We start from the raw sequence: 17,268 nt of genomic DNA on the forward strand, positions 1-17,268 counted from the left end.
ACCCGCACTTTTTGAACATATTTTTTAAATTTTTTTACTATTTTTATAAAAAATATTACTATTATAATTTAAACAAGTTTGAACATATTTAAACACAAATAAATATAAAAAACAGCATTTAAAATGCATAAAAAATATTACTGTTATGATTTAAACAAGTTTGAACATATTTAAACACAAATAAATATAAAAAACACCATTTAAAATGCATAAAAAATATTGGGGATCCTGGGAATCGAATCCAAGACCTCCTGGTGTGTGTGCTGCGTGCTGACCAGTCGGGCTAGTGCGTGGGTTCTGTTGTAGATAGGGTTGGGCTGTAGATATGGCTACTAGGCTAGGTTAAAACAAAATTCTAATGGCGCACCGAGGGGTGGTGCGCCATTAGAACAGTCGTACTTATGGCGCACCTGCGTGTGGTGCGCCATTAGAAAGCTTCCCTCCACCTATTCCCCTCTGGCCTCTCTCCCTCCCTCGCCAGATCCCCCCCCTCACTCGACCTAACTTTGCCCCCGCGCCGTCGCCCCCGCGCCGTCGCCCCCCGACGCCCAGCCGTTGCCGGAGCTTCAATGCCGGCGTCTTCCTCAGTCCGGGCACGGGGTGCAGGACGACGACCGCGGCCGCCGGCCTTCCCACGGCCAACTGAGGCATCCCTTCGACGACGCCGCCGCCGCCGACCCCGACCCCAACCCCGACCCTGACCCCTCTGGCGACCGGCCGCGCCTGCCCAGGTACCTCTCCTCCTTCCTCCTTCCTCCCTCTCCATCCTTCCTCCCTCCCCAACCTATGCATGGTGATTCCTCCCTTCTCCTCCACCCCCTCACCTGCAAACCCTAGGGCCATGGCGGCAGGCTTCTTGCTCCCTTGTAAGAACATCCTCTCTGTTGGCCTACATGTATTCCAGAGAACAAATTCGTAGTTCATTTCATTCTGTTGGCCTGCATTAGGTAAGCATCAAGTGGATTTAACTATTTTAGATAGTTTCAGTTAACTATTTTGCGTTTCCTGAAGAGGTTCACCTATAGTTTCAAAAATTCAGTCACTGGATATATGCAATAATTTACAAAGAGCAAGTGATGTAGAGCAAAAATTCAGCAAATGATGTATAGTTTCAAAAATTCAGTGAAACTGAACCTACCCTATTGCTTCATGTAGCAAAGGTGGCAATGCAAGCAAGATCATGCTTGGCTTAGCCAAATTCATGTTACTGAATTTTTTTCAACATGATAAAATTGTCATGCTACTAAATGTTATAGAAATGCAAGGGAACACAAAAATACTAGGGCACACAACATTTAGAGTACTCTGAAATTCAGTTCTGAATTTTTTTGTTAGATAGTGGCTACACTAATCTAGAGTAGTATCCCAATCTGATGGAGTACTTGATTTGGGGGACTGAACTTATGCTTATGTATGCCATCAGAAGCAGTTCAAAATCATTATTCTCTCTTTTCCTTGCAGGTTTGGGCAACTTCAGTCGGTTGATCTTGAATCCATTGAGCCTTCACTTAGAGCTGGTACTCATCCATGTAACTCTTCACATTTCCATGTAGGATGGTTGCCTATCACTTACTAGTGTGCTAGTGCCCCTTAGTCCAAAGACTAATAGCTATGACAAAGTATAATTCCTTGTAGTGTTTAAGTATAACAAAATTCAGAGAAATGCATGCAGAAGCTAGATCAGTACCAGCTAGCTAGCTAGCTAGTAGTAGTACTACTGCTACTGTTCTTTCCTTTCTTTTGGTAGTACTACTGCTAGTAGTAGTACTACTGCTACTGTTCTTATGTGTGCTGTCCACAGATTGGTGTACAGTCCTCCTTCGAACCCAACTTTTTCACCAGGTGGAACCAATGTGATTAACTTTAGGATCATTCTGTATGCATTTTCGCTGTTAAGAAGGCGCGCCCACAAAGCCATCTTCCACGTGCTTGACCATCCAGGTCCATCTTCCCCTAGTAAGAAACAACGATGTATTAACTTTCGATTTGAGGAGAAACGTCCCTTTACTAGTAGGTGAGATAAACCAGTACTAGGAAAATATTTCTTGTTGCACCCTTTCTTGGCAAAACACATACAACTACAAGTTTGTGTCTTATGTTTTCACTTGATAAGCGATGCTCCTAAGGCACATCCCGATAGTAAACCATTAATTCCAGCAATGAAGTTCAACAATGTGTATTCTTATTAGACTAGCACAATGCCCATTTGCTGCCACGGATTAAAAATTACACTGCAAGATTAAGATGATTATACTGCTATCTGTGCCAGACCACACCATCCATATCTGCTCTTATACACCCCCTTTGTGCTAGATCGAAGTCCAACAGTGGGTGTGACGACTATCAACAGTCATGATGATGGACAGATTGCCACAACCATTTGATTTTCTTTTGCATTCATCCTATTGTCAAAACATGCACAATTATTTGACTAATTCCATAGTATTGCTTGATACGGTTGATTCAAAAAGCAGGACAGACAAAAAGGACATATCAAATGTGGACATGTACTGTAAGGAAAGCATAAGCTATTTTATACCGAACAAGTAAAATCATAAGACTAATCTGCTGTATCCATTACTATATTTGGTCCATAGATGTTTATGACTCTGAGCCATGATCTGTAAAAATACATTTGTCATTCTTTCTGTGTTTGTACAGACTTTCTAAACTATTGATGATTTTTTGTTGGGAGACATATTATATCTGCAATGGAAGCTCACATAAGTTGAGCTGATTTTTGTCCATATGAAAGCAGAGGACCATATGGTTTGTGGCTGGGTTTTGTCTCCGACCATCGTGTCGTGATGAATTTGCAGGTACCCCGAGAGGCCCTTGAGTTTGCCGGAATGTCGATTAACTTCCGTTCCGGCAAATTCGGGTACTCCATATGTCCTATTTTCAGCAAAGGTCATGCTGAAATTTTCCGTGAATTTTAGCATGACTTTGCTAAAAATAGGACATATGGGGTACTTGCGACTAATGCATGGGCCGGGCTATCTTAGTACTTAGTTAAGTAGAATCAACTGCCCTGCCATTCTTGCTGCATTAAATCATAGGTGGCAATAGAGCCAAGTGATTAGGCCTAACTTAGAATTATCCTTAGCATCGATAAACCCTAGATGATAAACCCAACATAGGTGGCAATAGAGCCAAGATTAGGCCCAACCTAGGGTGCCTCGACATCGATAAACCCTAAATGATGAAAACTTAACTTGGTTGCCCCGGATGCCTCGGTGTCGATGAGAACCTAAATGATGAAAGCTTAGGCTTTTAGGGTGCCTCGGTGTCGACAAACCCTAAATCATGAGACCATGATCTTGTTCCTTGACAATAACCATCTTTTTGACCAAACTTTTTTCCTATTTAGAGAGAAACATGGCCCACAACGATGAGGCCGGTGGTTCGGGCGGCAAGCAATTCTGGGAGCTGTCCCAAGAGATGGAGGAACAACCTCACCGCAATGATGACGCCGCGGAAGACACCGATCCTGATTACACAACCCCTAGTGGCGTCGGGGATGACACCACTGATGGTGCCACCGAGGATGCCACCACTGATGATGGCGGCGCACACACAGATGGTGGCGGCGCACACACAGATGGCAGCCAACCGAAGAAGCAAAGGAAGGACCGGCGCCCGAATGCGCTCCGCACCGTCAAGGAGGAATTCACTCAAGTGGACTCCGACGGGAATCCAACGGAGCCCAAACATATAGTCAAGGGGTACTCGGTTCAGCTCGGGTGCATTCTCCGGAGCACCGTCTCGATCAACACCGAGAACCTTAGGCATAAGGACCGAGGGAATTTGCGCAACCTCCTCTTCACGAAGCTGCACGAACGATACAAGTTTCCCGCCAAATTTGAAAACACACGCCTCTCAGGGAATAAAGTGAACAATGCCGCCCTCACGAAGATGAGCACGGCCCTGTCTACTTGGAGAAGCGCGGTGAAGAGAATGATTGATAAAGGTGATAGTTATGAAAAGATCAAGGCGAAATATCCTTTGATGAGCGAAGATGAGTACAAGGAGTTCAAGATCAAGTGCCAGAGCCCCGCAACCTCCGAATCAAGTCAGTGGGGGAAAGAAATGCGGGAGTTGAACTTAGGGGAACACAAACTCGGTCCCGGCGGTTATAGAGTGGCGGAGCCTATATGGGACAAGGAGGACGCGGAGCGTGCCGAGCAAGGCCTACCGCCCCGCTTCGAGAAATACAGCGGTGACAAGCAGACCAGGAACTATGTCAGGGCCCGGTACAAGGAGGACCCGATAACAAAGGAGCTTACCACGGATCCGAAGACCAGGGCGCTTGAGCTTGTTCTGGTAAGGAATACACCCCCGCATAATTAGCTCCATATGGTTGCACTCTAATTAATCCCCAATATTTCTAAATGGTTCATGTTCCTTTCGCAGGACAATGAAAGCAGTAGCGCGGGGTCGTCTAAGAGCTCCCCTTTCGACACCCCTTTAAATAGGGCGTTGAACGTAATGAAAAAGAAGGATAAGCTCGATAAGCCGACGTCAGCTGGTCGTGTGGCCGGCAAAGGCTTGTCCACAAAATGGGGGTCATACTATACCGCTGGTGTGCGGAAGGAGAAAAAGACCAGCTCGGAAAGCCAGATGCGCGAGGTTGAAGAACTCAAGGCACAAGTGGCGCGGATTTCGGAGCTTGTCCATGCGCAAGTGCAACAACAACTTGGAACGACGCTCAACGCCATGGTGCCTACGTTGATTCATGGGCTGACGACGTGGATTGCGGGCGGCCAAAAGGGGCCTCCCCCGGTTCCCAGCTTCACGGCCAGCAACTCACACAGCACGGCGGCGGCACCATTGGTGTCTCCGGCGGCGGCGCCATTGGTGTCTCCGGCGGTGGCGCCATTGGTGTCTCCGGTGGAGGCGGTATTCGTGTCTCCGGCACCGGCACGGGCATTGGAGCTTAATGCACTCGGGTGTATGCCGACCGGCACCTCGCCAGCAAGCGCCCCCTCCGTCAGTTGCACGCCCGCCGTTGGCGGTGCCTCGACATTAGCCGAGCTCGACGGCATCACGGTAACTAAGCCTCTCGGCCGATGACTTCATCTCCTTGCCTTTGACTGGGCATCCCTGACGCCCTATACATGTTTTTCCAGGGCACCGCCGACGTTCCTTGCACTCTTCTGCACTTCGTGGGCGCCGAGTTGGTCGATGTCGCCAAGGGCAGAATCGTTCAACCGGGCAACCCCATGTTCCACGGTAATCCGATGCCAACCACAATGTATAGGGTTGAAGTGGTCCGGGTGCTGCCAGGCTGCGACGAGCTATTACCTCTGATTCGACCCGCTGGGGCCGACGAAGAAGATGAGATGACCCTCGGCACCTGCGTAAACTGGCCCCTGCTATGGCCGAAGAGCCAGATTCGTTTGGGGGCGGGGGACACCACCCCACAGACAAGACCGCCAGTCGTGCCGGCGCCAAGCCATGGCAAGAACGCCGCAACGCTACCGGACCTGCCGGACATCCCTATGGCACAGGATCCGGACGGCGACGACAACGACGACGGTACATTTACCAAAGTTGATAAGTACTTTGCCGAACATGGGTACGCTGACGAGTTCTGCGGGCCTCTTTCTCAAGAACCCAACCAAGAACACCGCGATCTAGCTGGTACGGCGGAGAAATCCAATTGCAACAAGCGTCGTCTGGCGTTCAGTTCTCAGGACACGCCTCCAGCTCCCGCCTTCACCGAGCCTCAGATAGCTGAGGCGCGAAATATTATCGGCCCCAACACGCCGAAGAAGGCGGTCTGTGAGCAGAACTCGGTCCCATTACAGGAGATCAAGAAGAAGGGCCGGAAACGAAAGACTAACAAGGGCGCCGGTGCGAGCCAGCCGGCACGGAGTTCGATCCGTGCTCAGGACGGGCCACCTTCACCTAAGGATATCTCGAGGAGGGTGCATGTGGCGGGTAGGGCGATGCTACCGCCAAATATGCTGAATGCTGCAACCGGTGCTATGCGGAGTCTACACGACAGTGTTCTGATTTTGGAGAAGCGGCATCTCAGAGAGAAGGATGTGGCATACCCGGTTTTCGTGGCCAAGGTGCCAGAGAGCAAGGGCTTTGTGGATGGCGACATCGGGGGTATGATCGTCCTGCGGTTTGATGACATCTTTGCTATGTTTAACCTTCATCCGTTGCACTACACCTTCGTTCGGCTATTTTCGCTGAGCATGCAGATGCGGATCATTAGAGACAATACCCCGGACATCGTGATAGTCGACCCCTTCTACATGCGTGCCAAGCACTTGAGCAGCGCTGGGGACCGCCAAGTTGCGAGTTCACACCTCGAAGGCGTCATTCTGGCAAACGCAGATAAGGATAACTTCCTTGTGCCTTACTTTCCCGAGTAAGTCATCCCTTAACCGCCCCGTAACATATGATTTCTTAGATTTCGATCGTTCTTTTTTTTCTAACATTCCGTGTTCTGTGCAGTGACACACATTGCACACTCATCCTCTTAAGCCTGAAATATTCCATGGCCACGTATTTCGACCCGAACCGTAACTCCATGATAGACTACACAAATGTGAAGAAAGTTCTTGATGATGTTCTCCCCGGCTACGCCCAATCTGGAGGCACCTTCACCAGGCCAGTTCGTAAGTACGGCAAGCACATCTTCTCACACAATACGAAGTTCTGCTGCGTCAAGCAGCCGCCTGGCGGTCAGAAGGATGCCTACTACGCCCTCCATCACATGCGGGCGATCGTAAGGGACCATCATCACCTTCTGCTACCAGATAATCTCAAAGATTGGGCCGCGAGCTTGTCGGCAGTCCAGGACGCGGACCTCAGACAAGAATTCTTTCGCATCCAGTCGGAGTTTGCGGACATCATCCATCAAGATGTCCTTCATACCGCGGGGCAGTTCTTCCTCAGATATCAACCGTCCAACAGTGAGATAGATGAAACGCTACAAATACAGGGTGACAACGACCGTGATTTCATGACCATCACGACAGACAGCGGCTTCACCCACGCTCCTGTCCGATGAGTTGAGTCGAAAGTAGTGATGTGTAGTTCTGAAACATTGATTGGCTCATGTTGTAATTAAACTTTAATGAATTCGGATGTCTCTTTGGTTTGGACGGTTGTTCAACTTAGATGTAATCGATGCTATTTATTAGTAGGACCATGAATCGTGCTATTAATGTCTTGCTTTTCTCTTCCGATCCTTTTGTTGCATACTTACACATTGCTTATGTATTGTCTGTTGTTTGGCTTGTGCATAGAGATGCCGTCGTATGTCGTGTACAAGGGTAAGGTTCCCGGAGTCTACGATGACTGGGAGGAGTGTCGGAGACAGGTTCACCGTTTCAGCGGTAACAGTTACAAAGGGTACACCACTAGGGCGGAGGCCGAATCTAGATACGCTCGCTATCTAGCGGGAGAGAGGAGGGAGCGTTGGAGGAACCGGATGAAGACCAGTTTGATCGCGATGATGCTCATCGTGATGACCACAACTCTTTTCTATGTGATGGTAGTTTAGATGATCGATATCGACTTGTAATGTGAAGGCAAACTCGATACTCGCGGTCTTGAGACTTGTAATGTTTTATCTTTGTCCGGTCTTTTGAATCCGGAGACTAATATGATGAATTGTATTCGGAGACTAATCTTCTATTGTATTTGATGAATCTGATGTTGCTGTGTGCTGCTGTCTATATTCTATGCAATAATATATTTTGTAACCTGTGCAAAAATCAGAAAAGCAAAAAAAAATAAAACCTAATATTCATACTAATGGCGCACCACACAAGACACTAATGGCGCACTGTGATCATCACACTAATGGCGCATTAGCTGCTGGTGCGCCATTAGAATGCCAAAGCACATTTGTACATATGGCCCCTGGGAGGCATTCTAATGGCGCACTGCAGGCTATACTAATGGCGCACTACGCGGTGCGCCATTAGAACACCAGATACTAATGGTGCACCAGTAGTGCGCCATTAGAATTTAATTCTAATGGCGTGATGCCAGTGGCGCACCAGTAGTGCGCCATTAGAAGGCAAATTCGGTGCGCCACTAGCATGCCTTTTCCTAGTAGTGGACCCTCCGCGTACTCCATTACGCTCTGAAGATACCATGGGCATGGGGCAAGGGGCTCGACCACGATAAGCCCAGACTGTGGCTCAACCACACCAGGGGCTCTTAAGTGTGTCGTTTCTTTTTCTTTTCCTTTTATTTTTTACCTACAGGACTCCGTTCGTCAGAGGCCCTGTCCGGCAGCAGACATGCCGAACCCACGATGCAACAGCCAGGGAAGGAGAAAGGCTACAACAAAAATCCAGGTGGTCTCCATCATGAGCATTAAATCTGTTTTATGCATTATGCCGTAGCCTACCCCTGGAGGGGGACATGTTAAACAGTCCCATCCCTTGCTTACCGCACCACTTGTATCGTCCTGCACTTACAACAATTTTTATTGCATAAAGCAATGCAGCACATTTTTGCTTCTAATTGCATTTCTTTCTTACACATATGTTCATCTATGACATGTTGCATCCGTACGTTTTGGTACGGCTAAATACACCAGGGGCTTATGTTTCCCGCGTTATGGTGTGATAAGTCCGAACACTTTCACAAGTGCGGCACCCCGAACTTATAACATTATATACATTGGCTCCGAATCATGTTCTTGGGTCAATAGTTGGGTTTGCCCGGCTCCCATGTTTTGGTACCTTACGTTCCGTTTTATCGGCTAAGGTAGCACTGGGAGAACCACTGCGATTGCGTCCCAGTTGAGCTGGGTTAACGCCTCAGTGGAGAAAGCTAAAACTGACCGTAATGATGAGGCAAGAGCTGGTCGCTGTTCGAGAGGTTCTTTGCGAGTCCCTAAAGACTTATGCCGCTTCGAGCGAGGAGCCGGATTCTGTCCGGCCAAGGCGTGGATAGCGCCCCAAATTCGGTCTTCCGAAAACTAGGGGCTTCGCCGAAATTTAAAATTATAGAATTCTATGGCTAAGTGAGAGTGTTCAAGCATTATAAGTCCGGTTGCCTTGTTCGTTGTGTTGAGCGCCTCCCTCGATGGACCCAAAAATGGGAACAAGAGCGCTCGAGTTTATCCCGAACACCCCAGCACTCGTGGCATGGGGGCTGAAGCCGACGACTTGCCATCTCTCAGATTTGATAAACAGCCGCACAGAAGGTAATATTTTAAATTAACAAGCGTTGCTTAGCGCATATGAACCAAGTTTTCAGCGCACAGGATAACAAAATGCGAGTCTACTCAAATATTACATCTTTGGAGCACTCACCCGCAATAGTGCGGGTGCCCTTCAGCACACTCTTATAATACATCTCGGGCGTACGATACTCCTTGCCCTCTGGTGGTGGGTCCGTCATAAGCTTCTGGGCATCCATCTTGCCCCAGTGCACCTTTGCGCGGGCAAGGGCCCGACGGGCACCTTCAATACAAGCGGAGTGCTTGATGACTTCAACCCACGGGCACGCATCCACCAGCCGCCGCACCAGGCCGAAGTAGCTCCCAGGCATGGCCTCCTTAGGCCACAGCCGAACTATGAGGCCCTTCATGGCCTGTTCGGCTGCCTTGTGGAGCTCGACCAGCTCCTTCGGCTGGTCGCTAAGGGGCACCAGATGTCCGGCCTCAGCATACTGAGACCAGAAGACCTTCTCTGTTGAGCTCCCCTCCTCGGCCCGGTAGAATGCAGCAGCATCGGACACGCTACGGGGAAGATCTGCGAACGCTCCTGGAGAGCTCCGAATTCGGGTAAGCGACAGGTAATTAACACTCACATGCTTACTTTGCATGAAAAATGCCTTACCCGCTGCTATTTTCTTCACCGCCTCTATCTCCTGGAGGGCCTTGTAGGCTTCGGCCTTAGCGGCTTTGGCACTCTCAAGAGCCGTTGCAAGCTCAGACTCTCGAGTCTTCGAGTCACGCTCCAGGCTCTCGTGTTTCTTCACGAGATCCTGGAGCTCTTGCTGTACCTCCGCCACCCGCGCCTCCTGTTTCTCTCGCTCGGTGCGCTCCGCAGCCGCATTGCGTTCGGCCACAACCACCGCCTCCTTCAGGGTCGCCACCTCGTTAGTGGCCCCTGCAATACCCCAGTTATCCTTGTCATTTTTCTTGCAACCAAATCCTTTTCTGTAAGGTACAATTGTCATAAGGTATTACTCACCTTCTTTTTCCTCGAGCTGCTTCTTGGCATGGCCGAGCTCGTTCTCGGACCGCTCGAGGATTTCCTTCAAAGTATTGACCTCCGTAGTCAGTGCGGCAGAGGTCAGTAGCACAGCCTGCAATCCCATATTGACATATTTTCATGACTCCTGCGTTTATCTTTCTAAAGATCCTCAGTCCGGCTTTTCTTTTCGAATACCGAACCGAGCATCAGGGGCTACTGTCTATGCGGTACCATTTTTTACATATTGAAATTCTTACCTCAAAGCCTGTTAGAAGGCTGCTGCAGGCTTCGGTCAGCCCGCTCTTGGCGAGCTGAACCTTCTGAATTACCGCACTCATAACAGTGCGGTGTTCCTCTTCAATTGAGGCGCTATTGAGCGCCTCCAGCAAATTATCCGGAACCTACGGTTGGACGGAGGCAGCCGGCGTCGCGGTCTTGCCCTTCTTACGAAGGGGTCGCCCGCCGGACTCCGGAGCCACTATGGGTTCCGGGGCTGAGTCCGGTGCAAAGTTCGGGAGGTTGTCCTGTGACACTTCCGGGGCCCTCTCCTCCTGGTGGGTCCCTTCCTGGGATCCTACCTCGGCATCGTCCGCATCACGGGGGGTGGAGGGAGTCGGAAGAGAATCCATATCCGACGCCCCTAAGGACCCGCTCGACGAAGTGGGGAGATCATCCTTAGGCGGACTGCAGGGTTGTATGCGGCATTAGAAAGACATAACGTGGCGGAAAACGAAAACCTTGAAGTTATTCGGGAGTCCGGATACTTACGATCTCGCCAGAGGCTTGGCCCTTGGAGGCCAGTCCTTGTCGTCGTCACTGGCGTTGGCGGAATAGTCCGGGGGAAGAGTTTTTCCCCTCTTGGACCCTTCGGCCTCCCTTGTTGGGGAAGCCTTCCTTTTCTTCCCTCCCCCCGCTGGGGGAGAGGCTTTCTTCTTCTCCTCCTCGCCTTGGTGGGAGGAGTCGGCCTCGGATTCATCGTCCGATAGCACCTGAAAACGGGAACTCTTCTGAGTCCCCGTGGCCTTCTTCTTGGCCTTCTTCTCCGGCACCACGTGGGGTGCCGGAGCCAGCAGCCCCATTAGGCGGGCGTCAGCTGGGTCCTCTGGCAATGGGGCCGGACAGATAGCCTGTGCGGCCTTCTTCAGCCAGTCATGTCAAAGGAAAGGGAGTTTAGATCCCGCATAGAGTCAAACTATGAATAACAAGCGTCCCGTAAAGGACAATATCACTTACCTCATCAGCTGGACGCTGCGAGCTAAATCCGCGATCTTCGGTAGCGGATGCGGGAGCCTCGGCGCCCTTGAACAGCACCTTCCAGACCTCTTCGTACGTAGTGTCGAAGAGCCCATTCAAAGTCTGGTGCTGCGCCGGATCGAACTCCCACATATTGAAGCCCCGTCGTTGGCACGGGAGAATCTGGCGGATGAGCATGACCTGGACTACGTTGACAAGCTTGAGCTTCTTGTCCACCAACTTTTTGACGCAGGTTTGGAGTCCGGTCAGCTCCTCCGAATCGCCCCAAATCCGGCCGCTCTCTTTCCAGGAAGTGAGCCGTGTGGGGATGCCGGATCTGAATTCGGGGGCTGCTGCCCATTCGGGATCACGCGGCTCGGTGATGTAAAACCACCCCGATTGCCACCCCTTGATGGTTTCCACAAAGGTACCCTCCAGCCACGTAACGTGGGACATCCTGCCCACCATGGCGCCTCCGCACTCTGCTTGGCTGGCCTTCACAACCTTCGGCTTGACACTGAAGGTCTTGAGCCACAAGCCGAAGTGGGGCTGGATGCAGAGGAAGGCCTCGCACACGACGATAAACGCCGAGATGTTGAGAATAAAATTCGGGGCCAGATCATGGAAATCTAGGACGTAGTAGAACATGAGCCCCCGAACAAAGGGATGAAGTGGGAAGCCCAGTCCGCGGAGGAAATGGGGAAGGAATACTACGCTCTCATGGGGCCTGGGGCTGGGGATGAGCTCTCCCTCGTCGGGGAGCCGATGCGCAATGTCGCTGGACAAGTATCCGGCGCTGCCCAGCTTCTGGATATGCCCCTCCGTGACGGAGGAGGCCATCCATTTGCCTCCCGCTCCGGACATATTTGGAGAAGGTTGAGGTGAGATGTGCGGGCTTGGGCGCTAGAGCTCGAGTTCGCAGAGATGGATAAGCCAAGGAGGAAGAAGGCGCAGGTAAAAAGGTTAGATCTTTATCCCCTTATATGGGCGGACAGAAACATGCGTCCCCACCGGCCTGGTAAAACTCGCTTATCTCCCAAGCGTCACAATCAATGGCGCGGTTGGGTTACCCACGTCCGTATTGATGGGAATCCCGGAATAAGGGGAACACGATCTCTGCTTCGACAAGACGTGCCAAGGAAACCGCCTCGCTAAACGCGCTGAGGTGGAACAATACAAACAATTCGAGTAAAGGCTTGGAAGTGGTGTGACGTTACACCACAGAATACATCAGCAGATTGATCTTGTGTAATATTATTCTCTCTACGGTGTTATGTGGAATTTATTTTTGCAGAGCCGGACACTATCCTGGTGTTCACAATCTTCTATAAATTATTCGGAGGAGGAGCCCGCCTTGCAATGCCGAAGACAATATGTGCGCCGGACTCGTCGTCATTGAAGCCTGGTTCAGGGGCTACTGAGGGAGTCCCGGACTAGGGGGTGTCCGGATAGCCGAACTATCATCATTGGCCGGACTCCAAGACTATGAAGATACAAGATTGAAGACTTCATCCCGTGTCCGGATGGGACTTTCCTTGGCGTGGAAGGCAAGCTTGGCGATACGGATATGTAAATCTCCTACCATTGTAACCGTCTCTGTGTAACCCTAGCCCTCTCCGGTGTCTATATAAACCGGATGGCTTTAGTCCATAGGACGAACAACAATCATACCATAGGCTAGCTTCTAGGGTTTAGCATCCTTGATCTCGTGGTAGATCTACTCTTGTAACCCACATCATCAATTAATCGAGCAGGACATAGGGTTTTACCTCCATCAAGAGGGCCCAAACCTGGGTAAAAACATCGTGTCCCTCGTCTCCTGTTACCATCCGCCTAGACGCACAGTTCGGGACCCCCTACTCGAGATCCGCCGGTTTTGACACCGACAACAAGGTAGTGTTTAAGATCCAAACAACGTTTATTAAAGGGCGTTATTTGTTGGATAATGTAGTAATGTTGCATGAGACCATGCACTATCTTCATAGAAACAAGCTCTCTGGTGTGCTTTTTAAAGTCGATTTTGAGAAAGCTTACGATAAAATTAACTGGGACTTTATGCTTTCTGTGTTAGAAATGAAAGGGTTTCCTGAAAAGTTTATTCAGTGGACCAAGTCTGCCATTGTTGATGGGAAAGTCGCTATTACTTTAAATGATATGTTGGGTAATTATTTTACTACTAGAAAAGGTCTGAGGCAGGGGGATCCCTTCTCCCCCTTGCTGTTTAATATATGCTGATGTCCTGGTGACCCTGGTTGGAAGGGCTCAGGAGCAAGGGTTTATAAAAAGTCTAGCCCCTCAGATTTATGAAGGTGGCCTTTATGTTTTACAATATGCTGACGACACGATTTTTTGTTTTGAGGATGACTTGGAAGGAGCTAGGAATCTTAAAATCATTCTTTGTGTCTTTGAGCACTTGACTGGTCTAAAAATTAATTTTTTAAAAAGTGAGGTTTATTGCTTCGGTGAGGCGGAAGTAAGACAGAAGGAGTATGCCCAGATCTTTACTTGCACAATTGGAACCTTTCCTTTTTGCTACCTGGGTATGCCTGTACACTATAAGAAACTTAGTAATAGCGATTGGAAACCTGCTGAGGAGAAATGTGAGAAGAAAGTAGCTACCTGGCAAGGGAGCTTGCTTCCTATGGGAGAGAGACTCATTCTAACTGAGACTTGCTTGAGTAGTGTCCCTAGTCACATGCTTTCCTTCTATAGATTGCCTAAAGGTGTGGGTAAGCGCTTTAATTTTTTCCGAGCTCGTTTGATTTGGCAAGAAAGGGAGGGAGTGCGGAAGTACCACCTGGTCAACTGGAATGATGTGTGCCAACCTAGGGACCAGTGAGGACTGGGGCTTACTAATCTAGATGTTAAAAATGTTAGTCTTCTTTGTAAGTGGCTCTGGAGACTAGAAAATGAGGAGGGGGACTGGCAGGAGTTGATTAGAGCAAAGTATCTGAAGAAGAAAACTTTGACTCAATGTGAATCATCTCCTAACAACTCCCACTTCTGGAATGGCTTAATGGAAGTTAAGAATATTTTCTATAGCTTTTGTCAGAGAATTGTGGGGGATGGATGTAAAACTAGATTTTGGGAAGATGTGTGGATAAAGGATAAACCTCTTTGTTTGATTTTTCTTCATCTTTATAATCTAACCTTTTGCAAACATGTTACTGATGTGAAAGTATTTACCTTGGAGTTTAATTGTATTAGGTTCAGAAGATGTTTGCATGGGAGACTCTTGATATGTGGAATAAGTTACTTGATATGTGTGGTCAGGTGATTTTGTCGGATAAACCTGACAAAGTTAAATGGCTACTTACAAACTCTGGTAGCTTTTCCGTTAAATCTCTGTATCACTATCTTATAGCTAGACAAATTGTTTTCCCTTTTAAAAAACTATGGAGGATGAATATGCCTCTTAAAGTTAAGGCATTCTCTTGGTTAGTAATCAAAAATACGATACTGACCAAGGACAATCTGAGTAAAAAGGCTGGAAAGGTGCTAAGTTTTGTGAATTTTATGACTGTGAAGAGAGTGTGAATCATTTATTTTTCTCTTGTTCCTTAGCTAAATTCCTATGGAATATTGTGGGATGTGCTCTAGGGAACCAGAGAGCTCCAATATCTTTTTTCGACTTATGCCAGAACTGGTTGCCTAGCTATACTGGCAAAGATAGAGTAGTTGTTTTATTGGGTACTGCTATTCTCTTATGGTCTGTATGGAAAACAAGGAACACAACCTGTTTTCAAAGTGTTATGCCTAGAGATCCTACTGACATTATCTTTCTTGTTTGTTCCCTACTTGACTCATGGAAAAATCTGCAGAAAAGAGGGGTGCAAAGCATGCTTCATCAGGTGTCTAGGCGTATCGTGAGGGTGACTCGTGATATCTTCAGAGGAGGGCATGGTTTGGCGCCGCATGTGAGAAGGATTTTGTGAAGCTACCCGCTGGAAATGCTTGTTGCCTTCAAAGCATTTATGTTAATTTGGTTATCGTCCTTTAGTTTGTTGATACCTTTGTAGCTAGCACAGCACTAGGCCCTTCCGTGGCTAGTTTTGGACAGTTTGAAGCATCCTGATGTGGTGATATATATCAGTGATGTGATGATTAGGCTGGATAGGCTGGGAGCATCCTGGTGTGGCTTCGAGATCAGGGGTGTAATGGTGGTTTGATGCCTTGTAAACAACTCCTTTTGCATAATGAAAATGGGGGCCGTGTGGCCCCTTCGATCGAAAAAAAACCCGGCCAGGCCCCTCCGGTGGCTGGCCACGGAGAGAGTTGCGGGAGAGGTTTAAAGTCACAAGGCCATCGAGCATGGTGATTGTCGGGGATATACCCCGCAGTATGACCCGGCCAGAGTCGTAAACCGACCGGGACTTGGTAAACTGGCGGATGGTAAACCGACAGACAGTTAAGACAGATGGCTAAGTCAGACGGTAAACCGGCGGGGTTAAACCGGCAGATGCCTAAGACAGACGGTAGCACCGGCAGACATTGTTAAACCGGCAGACATTGTTAAACCGGTAGACATTCTTAAAACGGCAGACTTGTTAAACCGGCAGACAATGTTAAACCGGCAGACGTTAAGAAGCCCAGGAAAGGAAGTCAAAATAGTTTAAGTCTTAGTCCGAGATGGACTCTACATGTAACCCGCCCCTTTAACTTATATAAGGAGGGGCAGGGCTCCCCAAAGAGGACAAGCAAGAAACAATCTTTAGGGCTAGACACAACTAGAGGAGAGCCGGTTTACGGCGACTCCCTCGTGATGATAATGAGATCTAGCCTCAAACAGCATGTAGGGTTTTTATCGGATGATGTTTCCCGGGGTCTGAAGCTGTCTAAATCTTTGTCTTGTGTTGCGTCTCTCGATTCCGCTCAACCCCTCTCAAGCTACCACATAGATGCGCGGCCTCACGACTAAGTCCTCACCCTAGGACATCTGACGTGTTAATTCCACAACAGTTGGCGCCCACCGTGGGGCTTGCGCACGGTGGTGTTGAGTTCTTGGAGGATCTCTTCAGGGATCGAGAAGCTCTTGTTTGATCAGATGAAGAAGAATTGAAGAAAAGTTAAGGTTGCATTGCGCGCCCTGGCATACACTTCGATCTGGCGGTTTGAAGCCAGATCAATTTTTGGAGTGCGTTCTTGAGACGATGGATTTGATTCCTACCTACAACTTGCATTCGAATCAGAAGGATTTACCGATTCGTATGTACGACAACGCGTGCACATGAAGAAAAAACGCACCAGCACCCTGTTCAAAAACATGGAAAGATTGACTGAAAGCTGCGGTTGTTTCACGCATCAAGGAAACAGGAAGCAATCTACTCCACGCATCAAGGCTCAAGGGGTATTAAAATAATATGGAGGGAGACCACGACCTGGAAGACACAAAAGTGGATAGTCAAACCGATGACAACGACCAGGACACGGACGTGAAGAGGAGATGGAGTCGGACCATGCCGCCACAGGTCTCTACCTCGTCACCGTGGTCGTGCTCGAGACACTAAGGGCATCTTCACTAGGCTCCCCAAGAGGCCCTTTTTTCTAACTTTGGGAGCGCCGGCAGCGAAAAAAGCCTCCACTCACGCCCCCATGATCGCTTTTTTCGCCGGTATCGTGCAATTTCAGCACCGGCAGTATCATCCGAAACCCAGCCCCCAAGGAGGCATCTGAGAGCGCCGGCGGTTTGTTTATGCATGCAAAGGCCCACCTGCAGCCACATCTTCCCCCTCCCCCGTCGCTTTCAGCCCGGCCCCCACCTTCTTTCTCCCCATCCGCTTCTCTCTCCCTGCTCCGCCCGCGGCCCCGGTGCCTCCCCGCAGCGTCGCCGCCCGCGGCCGGTGCCTCCCCTGTG

At 49.2% G+C, this 17,268-nt stretch overlaps 1 pseudogene; it reads right to left on the reverse strand.

The window, feature by feature from the left end:
- LOC123042679 (phytosulfokine receptor 1-like) overlaps window positions 1-17,268 on the reverse strand; it is a 41,891-nt pseudogene that overhangs the window by 15,304 nt on the left and 9,319 nt on the right.

The sequence above is a fragment of the Triticum aestivum genome, chromosome 2B (genome assembly GCF_018294505.1).
Source record: "Triticum aestivum cultivar Chinese Spring chromosome 2B, IWGSC CS RefSeq v2.1, whole genome shotgun sequence".
Classification (NCBI taxonomy): domain Eukaryota; kingdom Viridiplantae; phylum Streptophyta; class Magnoliopsida; order Poales; family Poaceae; genus Triticum; species Triticum aestivum.